At 36.2% G+C, this 13,683-nt stretch overlaps 2 long non-coding RNA genes across 2 annotated transcripts; both read right to left on the reverse strand.

Annotated features, from left to right (window-relative positions):
- Window positions 1-1,907: 1,907 nt before the first annotated feature.
- On the reverse strand, window positions 1,908-5,180 carry LOC141646194 (uncharacterized). Its single transcript, XR_012545416.1, has 3 exons — window positions 5,018-5,180; window positions 3,607-3,692; window positions 1,908-2,103 (listed from the first exon to the last, which is right to left on the reverse strand). It is a non-coding gene; the product is annotated as an uncharacterized LOC141646194 (long non-coding RNA).
- A 3,386-nt stretch (window positions 5,181-8,566) lies between these two features.
- LOC141646195 (uncharacterized) lies at window positions 8,567-11,839 on the reverse strand. The gene is made up of 3 exons (XR_012545417.1): window positions 11,677-11,839; window positions 10,301-10,386; window positions 8,567-8,779 (listed from the first exon to the last, which is right to left on the reverse strand). It is a non-coding gene; the product is annotated as an uncharacterized LOC141646195 (long non-coding RNA).
- Window positions 11,840-13,683: the final 1,844 nt, after the last annotated feature.

A 13,683-nucleotide genomic window follows, 5' to 3' on the forward strand; every position in this document is an offset into this window, starting at 1 on the left:
GAGGTGGGTAAAGGGAGGTTGGTGGGGGCATTTGAAGAGGAGTTTAATGGGAGTGAAAGGACTGAATTTTGGGTTGTGGTGAGGATTAGTAGGTGGTTGTTGTTGGAAAAAAGAGAGTTGTTGAGATGAATGAAGATAAATTTGTGAGATGAGATGTAATTTCGCCATGATTTGCAAACACATTTGAAGATTAACAAAGATTTTGCAGGTAATTTGGGGAATATGTGGGTAACAATTATTTCATTAGGGATATCTGCCATTCTAATGATTTTCTCGACTTTTTGTGGAGTGTTGTTCTTTGAGAAGAGGTCGATTGGATCTCGTTTCAAGTGAGTTGGGTTTCTATAGTGGGAATAAATTAGCACATACTTGTCCAAACACGGTCATAGTGTCATACATGTTTTTTTTAAGGAAAAAATATCTAAGGGTCATTTAGATGATAGTGGATTACATTTTACATGACATTAAATTTCCTGACTTTGTTCGATTGTGAAATTAGGATCATAAGTTGAAATTATTTTAAATTATTATAAATTATTTGAAGGCTAAAATTCTCGTGGTAATTTTAAAATAGGGTTGGATTTCACTTTTGATGAAAGTTATGAGACTTGATTGCTACTGTTTTGTTAAATTTCTACCAATTAGGGTTAAAGCGGTCTTAGTGCCTAATCAATATTACGAGTTTGATTTGTGTGAGTGTTGTCGCGATATATGTATGATATTTGACTAAAGTTGAATAATGAACACAAGAGAATTTGGTGACACGGAAGACCCGATGTGGGAAACAACCGCGGGGGGAGACGGAATTCCACCAAGAATTGCACTATAATCGAATTGGGAGTACAGCGGAGAATCGATCTTACGATGGAGTTCTTTGTATTCTAGTATTTCTTATGTGAATTTATGAATGAATCTTAAGTCTTACGTTATGATGCTTATATAGGGAAGCTTCACATCTAGGGTTCCTTGCTTGCTCCCCAAGTCTTCGGAATTTGGTACTACCTTGGACTTCCTTATTCCGTCTAAAGCAAAAATGGCAATAACACCAAGCACCTATTTACCCGGTTTTGGTCCTTCACCAAAAACGAGGTCCAACTCCAATTTCGTCTAAGAACACATGCCTTTTTATGCCATAAGACTCTTCTATGATGAGTTTAAAGCCTTTTTGTCTAGGATCTTATGTCTTGAAGATGATTAACTCAGGTGCAACAAGAGCAATCAACCGGATGGTCCCCAATGGAGACGGTTTGAGAGAAAGGTACAACCGTCACTTTCAAGCTTTCTTCTTTTGTCTAGGCAAGCTCCAAGGGACCTTTTGATGCAAGTTTGGGTATTATACTCCTTATGGACGAGCCCCACCAGCTGCCCAAGAAATCCTTATAAGATAAATAAGTAATGTATGCCAAAGGACGCTTGTACAATTACCAACAATCCTCTTTGTGTCATTTGCCTTGTAGCTTTTTATTTTTAGTAAGGCCATATGAGCCGTTTTATTTAGAGTATTAGGAGACTCTTTTGAGCCCTTAGAGGCTACTTTAGATGTAGGGCTAAGATTGCAACAAAGTCTCTATTTAAGGAGCTCTTATCTCATGTAATATTCAGATTGAGTTTAAGATTACAAATGATGAGTTCGAAAACTGAGTTTTCTACTTGCTTTCTTCTTGCTTAGTGCGGAAAACCCTCCATTTGTTTAGTGTTTTGGGGCGTAATTTAGTCCTTGCTTCGTTATCTTGGACGAGTGTGACACCCTCATTTTTAGCGTTAAATAAACACGTAAATTCTACAGAAAAACTGACAGGATATATTTGTAATTGGTTCAACTAGATAAAACCTGTAATTTTTTAAAACTTTTCTAAACCATTCACAAACATTTCCAAATGAAGAGTGCCAACACCTGCAAATGCTAACAAACTAATTTACATAACATTGCTAAAGTCGCGAGAATAAAGTGATACAAACCAAAGTAAAAGAGGGAGACATATGTCCCTCCAAAATATAAACACAACCATATGTTTAAAGGTTTACTACAAAATATAACCAAACTAGGTCCAAGGTTCTTTTGCTCACTAGCTCGTCCATGTACCCCATCTAAACATCACCAACCTGTCAATCGCATTTTATACAAACACGAAAGCCACAATTCAGTGGGGAGTAACTTCGAGTCCTCCTAGCCACGAAATGTCATATTTAATGTAACATGTAAACAACATCATAAATAATTTAATTATCGAGTATTCTAACATATGAACACTAAACTGACCAATTTAAGCTATCATGTGAAACATATAACAAACGGTAATCCAAACTTTATCAATTGTAACCGGCTTGCATCTCACCTATTACAATTCATAAAATCACCATACAAGAAAGGACAATATATCAAAGACAGGCATAAGTTCTTAGCACGGTCAATAGTCACTCTGTAACTCGAGTCTATACCACGAGGTAGGGAAGGTAATCGAACCGGTATCCTGGCTCAGAGGTTCTATCAAAACATGGCCAAGACACAACACAACCCTAGTCCTAAATCATGAGACCTAGACATGCGGATACACACCACCGCACCCAAGACCCACAATTTTATAAAACCATGTGAGTACCCTAAGGAGTCCACCAAAGGGTTGGCTAGTACTTAAGCTGACCACTTACTCTCAAAATAAGTAACGAGGTCATGCCCCAACTTGGATATAAACCCACCAAGTCAGGAGAACAAAGGCTATTAAGCAGTGAACATATACTCGTCAAAGACTATAAAGACCTATCTATGACAAACACAACAATACCATACGTATAAGCAGCTGAACAACAACACAATCCTCAATATTAAAGGTTTCAGGGAATCTAAGGCCGTTTATACAATATAAGAAACCATTCAAATCAACCAACGACACATGTGAAATAAAAACATAATAAATGGCCTAAAACGTGAATAAGGCCAATTATCCAATTCACACAAAAATTTCATCCAACCGAATTTTTACCCGCAACCCTGACCTGCGGCAGTGCGGGTTCAATCGGTGACCAATCACACAATTGACTGACATCGATTCAGTCAAAGGGACTAAGGGCTCAGTTTTCGGCATAATCATCCAAACATTGCAATTATCGCTATAAAATTCATTTCAAGCCTATTCATTACAATTTCATATCATAACCTATCCTAACATGTGCAAACTACTAATATAAGCATGATTTTACCATCAACATTATATTTACTACTAACATTATTCATTTCAAAAGATTACCCATATGTTACTTATACTAAATATACCATTAATAAACCCGAAACGACGAACAACGCATGAAAAATCGCGAAAACAAGCAACGGGCCGACCGGGCCAACCTGTGGTCGCTGAGTGGCTCCGGGCCAACCGGCCGCCACCCCAATCCCTCCGTTTCTCCATTTTTGTTCATTTTAACATCGTTTTAAGCATCAATTAATCATTCCCATTTCATTTCCATACTAATATGTGAAGTTAAACTTACAAAAGACATGAATTTAACCCATATTTTCATGTGAAATAAACCACTCAAATAACATTCACAAAATCATACAAAAAGCAAAGAATGTGACATTTATTCGTCGAGTAACTCGAAATATGTTACCTTACGCTAGCAAAGAGACAAGTAATAACTTGAGAAAGCTTCTAAAACCCAAAATTACTCTTCATCTTCAACCACATATGAGTCACCTAAAATAATTATGTGAAAGGACGATATTAACGAATTATCGTTATATAAAATATGAGACGAAAATTAATTTAATTATATTATAAATAAACCAAACTAGCGTCAAAACAATTTATAGATACGGCCCAAACTCGCGACTTAGCTAAGGCCACGCCTAGGCCACGGCCAAAGCACTTTGCCTAGGCCACGGCCAGGCCAGCACGCCTAGGCCACGGCCAGGCCACGGCCAGGCTACGGCTAGGCCCTTTGCCCGGTCTTTGCTAGGCTACAACAGGCCACGGCCAAAGCTAGAGAGCCACGGCCAGGCCGCTGCTAGGCCAACATCCCAACGACAACAACCCATATAAGTGAATGTACATGTATTTGTATAAGAATGAGACGGACATTCAAATAATTTCAAAGACCGAATTTGCGCCATGGACAACTAATACTACGACTCAAGACCCAAAACACGGCCAACCAACCATCATACGGGGTTAACACAACCACAAACACGTACCTAAACTAACTCCCCATATCCGCTCAACACAACCCGAATAACGGATATCATGATTATACGCTCAAAGCTGACGCCAACACTATAATAGTCACTCTCGTCCCAATAATTAATTCAATCTCAACTCTCTACTCCATCTCTCTCATTACTCCGTCCTACTCATTACTCCGTCTCATAATATAATACTCTATAGTAACCAGATTTCCATTAAAGGATTTGCTCAACATTTAGAGTATAACTCTAAGCTACTCACCCACTGGTCGAGGCCAAAGGGTACGACAATTAAAATACAATATCAAAAATCCAATACCACAATTCTCAATATAATTCAATTTCGACCAACCAATCAATATACAAAACCCTTTACGCATAATCTAACACACTTTTGTGTCAATCCACTTATTAAACTAATAATACACCTCTAGCAAACAACCTGATCCGTTGTACACAAAATTCATTCCCTGGAGAGTGGAGTCCCATTGCTACGATTATTCATGTCGATGACATCATGCTACCAAACTTTAATTATCTTTAATTAGTCCTTAAACCAAATCACGTTACCATACTACGATTCGTATTTGGCTACTTCAACCCCTTATTCAACCCATCTCACATACAACCAACTAAACAAAAGGTATATATAATTATTATTATATACTTGTATGATAAATCATCATAGCTATAAATTTTCAGACGGAATTTAAGACAGAAATGAGACGGAAGTGAGACGTAACTAAAATTGAGCATACAAAATGAGGAAAAGTATAAAGAACCGAGCTGTCTTTTAAGACGACCTTTTTGAAAACTCAGTCAAAACTCAAACTTTATTACCTTAAAAGAACGAGGAAGGGACGAGGAAGCTAATGGTACAAAAATAATGGAGTTTGGTTGAGAAATGAAGGCGGGATCTGGGTTTTTATGTCACAAAAATGGAGTTGTTGTAGGGGATTATTGTTGCTGCTGTTTGACGCCAGGAAAAGGAACAAGAAAAGGAAATGGGGGTGGGTACGTAGGGAACAACAACAATACTAATAATAATAATAATAATAATAATAATAATAATAATAATAATAATAATAGAGATAAGGTGAGTGAGTAGGTGTAGTAGGGATCAGATTGGTCCGAATAAATTAGCCTCATATATGAAAATGTGACGGTCTATAGTTAGACGGAAATTGAGACGGGAATTATTATTATTACGGTCATTATTATCGTCACTATTATTATCCGACCAAAAATACGTATATATATATATATATTATTATATAAATCATGCCTTAAAGATATAATTTAATCGTACGTATTTTTATATAAACGAGCTTTTATATAATACGTTTATAAAAATCGTGTTTGACATAAAATTAATTAAATTGAATAATTCAAAAATATGAAATAAAGTAATCGAACAGTTTAATAAATTTAAAATGTCAAAATGGAAAATTCGCGGGTGTTACAATCACCCCACCTTTTAAAAAGTTTCGTCCTCGAAACTTGAAAGTAGAAATGGAAGGTTATGAAAATAAAAGTGGAATTGAAATCGGTAACTAAAACATTTAAAAGGTCACTTATCGTAAGAATAAAAATTCTTTCAAGAACTGCAACTAAAATTTTCCGACAGAACCAGACTCTCATCCGAGGAACGGAAGTGTTCTCGTTACGTATTCAAGAACATCACATCCCAAATCAAAGATAAGGTCAAAAGGCAAATCATTTGTATATATCAAAAATCAAAATACCTTCAAATACATTAATGACGAGTTTTCAAAAATATAAGTCTCATTCATGGAACGGAATTGCTCTTGTCGCGCACACAAGAACGCTAGCTTTCCAAGTCAGAGACAAATTTAAAACAAAAACTATTCGCCGACAAGCGTAGAACAAGTTATCAAACGTTTCCAATAACTAGTTCTATCATCCGATCAACGTCAAAATCAAAGAAAAAGGCAATCCACTCAAATTTTCTTTTGCGAAAGACAAAATAGAAATGAAGGTTTCACCTTTAAACTAAAAGGGGAGTTAAATTCCTGAAATATAATATTAAACTTTGACAAAGGCATCATGATTAGATCAAAGTGAATAGAAATTGGATAAAATTTACAAAAATCTCATGTTTAGCAACTCAAAACCATGATAAAGAAGTCTATACTCAAAGAACAATTAGAGAATTAAATCGAATTTTCATTTTTCCAAATCTTTACAAGTAGGGGAAAATTTTGTAATAGTAACATAAATTTTTAACAACGAACCAAAAATGGTAGCTTGAAATATTTAGAAATTGTGCGAAATGAAAAGTAAGTTAGACATCATAGATACAAGTATGCTAAGAGGGTTCAAGCTTAACCAACAAAAGAGGTATGATGAACTTCCTAGGGATAAGGATTGAAGTCAAATTTACAAGGATGTCAAAGATAGAGTTTCACAAGATACGAGTGTCAAACTTAAAGGAGGAGCAAGATGAAGCGAGGAAAGGAGGTATGAACGGTAACACTTATGATCAAGGAGAAAGGGAAATTAGACAACAAGGAAACGCCAGATACTCAAATCTCAAACAACAATGTCATCACTCCACTAAGGAAACAAAGGGTAATAACCAGATCAGGAAATGATAGGAAATTTAAAAAGGAATATATGAACATGTCAAGATGTGAGACTAAAAGAGTCGAATCATAAAGATAACTAGTTACCAACCAGTAAGAGATATCAGAATTAGGAAGGTATTCAAGACAAGGAAATAACAAGTAAACTTTTATACTTAAGAATCAAATCCAACCAAGGTATGAACGAAAGGGAGGAAAACGATTAATGGTACGAAAGAGGATTTTAAAGCTTAATCCATACGCTTCCTAAAACTTAAGGTTCTCTCTAACAAGGTCACGCCTATTAGGGTATTGTACCTTCATGACAAAACGACCAAATCCCAAACAAGGGTCAAGGTAAAATAAACGCTCGCTTAAGGGGTGATAAATCGGTTAGATACTTCTTCCACCTATCTTATCACATATTAGGATTTCCCTAAAGCAAATCTACCACTCAAGTATAAAAGCATCTCTGTATCTCAAGCACTCGACACAACCTCAATGTTTTAAAAACCAAAGAATGAATTGACAAAGACTTCTCAACAAAGTTCTCAAGAAACAACTAACACCAAATCACATTCCCAATCTATACGGGATTGTTAACATCTAAAAATGGGTTTTCTTCCAAATTCATATTCTAAACTTATCTCATGTTTACTTCTAAGGTGACGACGCTCAACCTACTAAGCTTTCAAATCCCAAACATAAACAACAAAGCCAAGTTCTATAACTTTAATTACATAGGCAACTCATTCCTAACACAAAGAATCCACCAATCGATTATACTCACTTTGTCAAGGAACTAGGTATAAGAATCACTAAGTATGTCTCATCATATTACCTAAGTCTTTCTAACATCACATCCTTTCAAAACCAGGGTTAAGGGTCAGACACAAACAATCTCCTCAAAAGTCGAATTTTCCAACCAAGGTCAACATTCCTCACAAGAAAGAGTACTATCTAATGGCGTTAAGGGAGGATACGCAAAGAACAAAGGACAAGTTAGGAGTACAAGCGTAGCTTTTAAAGTAAAACAGAAGGGAGTTTAGAAGGAGGATAAGCACCAAGAGATTAAGAATAAGGCGAGATACAAAAAGAACGAGAAACATCTTCAAGGAAGTAGAAGCATTCTTCAAAGGTTGAACAAATCTTCAATCCTCAACAATAAGCACTAAATCTTGATCTTCTTAAAATATAAGTGTCCTTTCAATGGAACGGAGATACTCTTGGCGATCACTCAAGAACATCAATATTCCAATTCAAAGACACAAAAATACATTTTTACACCAACAAATGATAAAACTAATTATCAGACGTCTCCAATAACAAGCTTTAACACTAATTGACGTTAAAACCAGTGAAAAACATTAAAATATTTTCAAAACCTTTAGTTCAAAGATTTTTTTATAATAAGGGTAATAACTCCATTAGCTATAGATAAGCTCACGGTCATTGATCCAAGAACGCAACAATTATTAAATGACAATCAACAAACAGGTTAGTACCTAACAAAGAGCAAACACAAAGAGACTACAACATAAGGTCCTAAGTCTACCCATCTTACCCATCTCTCAAGTTTATTATTTTAAGGTCAAGTTATTTATATTGGGGTGCACAAACGTGCGTCGGGAGCAAATATGCTCTGATACCAACTGTGACACCCTCATTTTTAGCGTTAAATAAACACGTAAATTCTACAGAAAAACTGACAGGATATGTTTGTAATTGGTTCAACTAGATAAAACCTGTAATTTTTTAAAACTTTTCTAAACCATTCACAAACATTTCCAAATGAAGAGTGCCAACACCTGCAAATGCTAACAAACTAATTTACATAACATTGCTAAAGTCGCGAGAATAAAGTGATACAAACCAAAGTAAAAGAGGGAGACATATGTCCCTCCAAAATATAAACACAACCATATGTTTAAAGGTTTACTACAAAATATAACCAAACTAGGTCCAAGGTTCTTTTGCTCACTAGCTCGTCCATGTACCCCATCTAAACATCATCAACCTGTCAATCGCATTTTATACAAACACGAAAGCCACAATTCAGTGGGGAGTAACTTCGAGTCCTCCTAGCCACGAAATGTCATATTTAATGTAACATGTAAACAACATCATAAATAATTTAATTATCGAGTATTCTAACATATGAACACTAAACTGACCAATTTAAGCTATCATGTGAAACATATAACAAACGGTAATCCAAACTTTATCAATTGTAACCGGCTTGCATCTCACCTATTACAATTCATAAAATCACCATACAAGAAAGGACAATATATCAAAGTCAGGCATAAGTTCTTAGCACGGTCAATAGTCACTCAGAACTCGAGTCTATACCACGAGGTAGGGAAGGTAATCGAATCCCAGTATCCTGGCTCGAGAGGTTCTATCAAAACATGGCCAAGACACAACACAACCCTAGTCCTAAATCTGCGCAGACCTAGACATGCGGATACACACCACCGCACCCAAGACCCATAATTTTATAAAACCATGTGAGTACCCTAAGGAGTCAACCAAAGGGTTGGCTAGTACTTAAGCTGACCACTTACTCTCAAAATAAGTAACGAGGTCATGCCCCAACTTGGATATAAACCCACCAAGTCAGGAACACAAAGGCTATTAAGCAGTGAACATATACTCGTCAAAGACTATAAATACCTATCTATGACAAACACAACAATACCATACGTATAAGCAGCTGAACAACAACACAATCCTCAATATTAAAGGTTTCAGGGAATCTAAGGCCGTTTATACAATATAAGAAACCATTCAAATCAACCAACGACACATGTGAAATAAAAACATAATAAATGGCCTAAAACGTGAATAAGGCCAATTATCCAATTCACACAAAAATTTCATCCAACCGAATTTTTACCCGCAACCCTGACCTGCGACAGTGCACGGGTTCAATCGTCGACCAATCACACAATTGATCGACATCGATTGATCAAAGGGACTAAGGGCTCGTTTTCGGCATAATCATCCAAAACATTGCAATTATCGCTATAAAATTCATTTCAAGCCTATTCATTACAATTTCATATCATAACCTATCCTAACATGTGCAAACTACTAATATAAGCATGATTTTACCATCAACATTATATTTACTACTAACATTATTCATTTCAAAAGATTACCCATATGTTACTTATACTAAATATACCATTAATAAACCCGAAACGACGAACAACGCATGAAAAATCGCGAAAACAAGCAACGGGCCGACCGGGCCAACCTGTGGTCGCTGCCGTGGGCTGCACGGGCCTGCCGGGCCAACTGGCCGCCACCCCAATCCCTCCGTTTCTCCATTTTTGTTCATTTTAACATCGTTTTAAGCATCAATTAATCATTCCCATTTCATTTCCATACTAATATGTGAACTTAAACTTACAAAAGACATGAATTTAACCCATATTTTTATGTGAAATAAACCACTCAAATAACATTAACAAAATCATACAAAAAGCAAAGAATGTGACATTTATTCGTCGAGTAACTCGAAATATGTTACCTTACGCTAGCAAAGAGACAAGTAATAACTTGAGAAAGCTTCTAAAACCCAAAATTACTCTTCATCTTCAACCACATATGAGTCACCTAAAATAATTATGTGAAAGGACGATATTAACGAATTATCGTTATATAAAATATGAGACGAAAATTAATTTAATTATATTATAAATAAACCAAACTAGCGTCAAAACAATTTATAGATACGGCCCAAACTCGCGACTTAGCCAGGCCACGGCCAGGCCACTGCCTAGGCCACGGCCAGGCCACAGCCTGGCTACAGCTAGGCCATCGCCAAATTCTTTGCTAGGCTACAAACGAGCCACGGCCAGGCTATAAAGAGGCCACGGCCAGGCCGCTTCTAGGCCAACATCCCAACGACAACAACCCATATAAGTGAATGTACATGTATTTGTATAAGAATGAGACGGACATTCAAATAATTTCAAAGACCGAATTTGCGCCATGGACAACTAATACTACGACTCAAGACCCAAAACACGGCCAACCAACCATCATACGGCGTTAACACAACCACAAACACGTACCTAAACTAACTCCCCATATCCGCTCAACACAACCCGAATAACCAGATATCATGATTATACGCTCAAAGCTGACGCCAACACTATAATAGTCACTCTCGTCCCAATAATTAATTCAATCTCAACTCTCTACTCCATCTCTCTCATTACTCCGTCCTACTCATTACTCCGTCTCATAATATAATACTCTATAGTAACCAGATTTCCATTAAAGGATTTGCTCAACATTTAGAGTATAACTCTAAGCTACTCACCCACTGGTCGAGGCCAAAGGGTACGACAATTAAAATACAATATCAAAAATCCAATACCTCAATTCTCAATATAATTCAATTTCGACCAACCAATCAATATACAAAACCCTTTACGCATAATCTAACACACTTTTGTGTCAATCCACTTATTAAACTAATAATACACCTCTAGCAAACAACCTGATCCGTTGTACACAAAATTCATTCCCTGGAGAGTGGAGTCCCATTGCTACGATTATTCATGTCGATGACATCATGCTACCAAACTTTAATTATCTTTAATTAGTCCTTAAACCAAATCACGTTACCATACTACGATTCGTATTTGGCTACTCCAACCCCTTATTCAACCCATCTCACATACAACCAACTAAACAAAAGGTATATATAATTATTATTATATACTTGTATGATAAATCATCATAGCTATAAATTTTCAGACGGAATTTAAGACAGAAATGAGACGGAAGTGAGACGCAACTAAAATTGAGCATACAAAATGAGGAAAAGTATAAAGAACCGAGCTGGCTTTTAATACGACCTTTTTGAAAACTCAGTCAAAACTCAAACTTTATTACCTTAAAAGAACGAGGAAGGGACGAGGAAGCTAATGGTACAAAAATAATGGAGTTTGGTTGAGAAATGAAGGCGGGATCTGGGTTTTTATGTCACAAAAATGGAGTTGTTGTAGGGGATTATTGTTGCTGCTGTTTGACGCCAGGAAAAGGAACAAGAAAAGGAAATGGGGGTGGGTACGTAGGGAACAACAACAATACTAATAATAATAATAATAATAATAATAATAAAAGTAATAATAGAGATAAGGTGAGTGAGTAGGTGTAGTAGGGATCAGATTGGTCCGAATAAATTAGCCTCATATATGAAAATGTGACGGTCTATAGTTAGACGGAAATTGAGACGGGAATTATTATTATTACGGTCATTATTATCGTCACTATTATTATCCGACCAAAAATACGTATATATATATTATTATATAAATCATGCCTTAAAGATATAATTTAATCGTACGTATTTTTATATAAACGAGCTTTTATATAATACGTTTATAAAAATCGTGTTTGACATAAAATTAATTAAATTGAATAATTCAAAAATATGAAATAAAGTAATCGAACAGTTTAATAAATTTAAAATGTCAAAATGGAAAATTCGCGGGTGTTACAATGAGATTCCTAGTCTTAGAATTGCTTTGTGATCTCGTCTAAGTCATATCCTTGAGTCTTCGGTTACTTTGAGTCGTTTTTCAGTCATTTGTCAAGCAATAGCTCGTTTATTTCCCTTCATTTCAGCCATTTCCAACAATCCATTTGAGTGTTCAAATCAATTCCTTAGAGTTTCTGTCCAAAGCCTTGTTATTTGTGTTCGTTTTAGTCACTTTAATCACAATCAAACAGTCCGTTATACAGTTAAAAAAACGAGTCTTTTTTGTCCAAAAATCGAGTCCTAAGAGTTTTATTCCAAAGTAATAATCAGAGCAAGGTTATAAAACAATTCCATCTTGTGTTAGTCTTGGGTTTTGAGTTCATTATATACCCTAACCACCTTCAAAAACACAAAAAACAACCATGAGTGAAGAGAGGTTTACCGAAATTGAAACACAAGTAACATAACTTTCCGAAAAATGTGACTTGATGTTGGATTCCTTTAATGTCATTATGGCTAACATTCCAACACCACCAAGAAGAAGAGAACCACCACCACGGGACAGAGGTAGAGGCCGTGCTTACATGGGTGGAAGAGGAGGCCGAGGCATCCAAGAAGAGGAGCCATTTTCAGATTCAGAGGACTCCATGGCCGAGGCTTTTCAACAAGAGCACAACAAGGATGTAAAGGTAGAAATCCCTTATTTTTATGGTAGTCTAAACCCCGAGGATTTGTTAGATTGGCTTAGAACCATTGAAATAGTTTTTGAGTTTAAAGATTATTCGGATAGCAAATCTTTCTAAGTTGCAATCTTGAAACTCGAAGGCTATGCTTCTCTTTGGTATGAAAACTTGAAAAATCAGAGAAGAAGAGATGGTAAAGAGGCTATTATGTCATGGTCTAAGTTGAAAAAGAAGCCTAAGGATAAGTTTGTACCTAGAGACTACACTCAAGACATGTTTATTAGGCTTACTCAACTTAAACAAGACCAACAACCCATTGAGTCTTACCTTAGAGACTTTGAGCAATTAACCTTGCAATGTGAATTAAATGAGAAACCCGAACAAAAGATTGATAGGTTCATTGAGAGTTTGGATTTTAAGATTGCTAGTCGAGTAAGAATGCAACAAGTGTTGTCTTTTGAGAAGGCCGTGAATTTATCATTGAGGGTTGAGAAATTGGGGAAGGGGAAGACTACTACCATAAAACAAACGTCCAAAACAACCCCTCACCAAGACCAATCCAAGACCAAGGTTGATGAACCAACCCCTCAGAACAAAACACCTACTCTTGACAAAGGCAAGGCACCCATGGTTCACCCAAAAACACCATATTTCTGAAAAAATGTTACCAATGTAAAGGATTCGGTCACTATGCTAAAGAGTGTCCAACCAAAAGAGCCCTTAGCACATTTGAGG

This window comes from Silene latifolia, chromosome 3, assembly GCF_048544455.1.
Source record: "Silene latifolia isolate original U9 population chromosome 3, ASM4854445v1, whole genome shotgun sequence".
NCBI lineage: Eukaryota > Viridiplantae > Streptophyta > Magnoliopsida > Caryophyllales > Caryophyllaceae > Silene > Silene latifolia.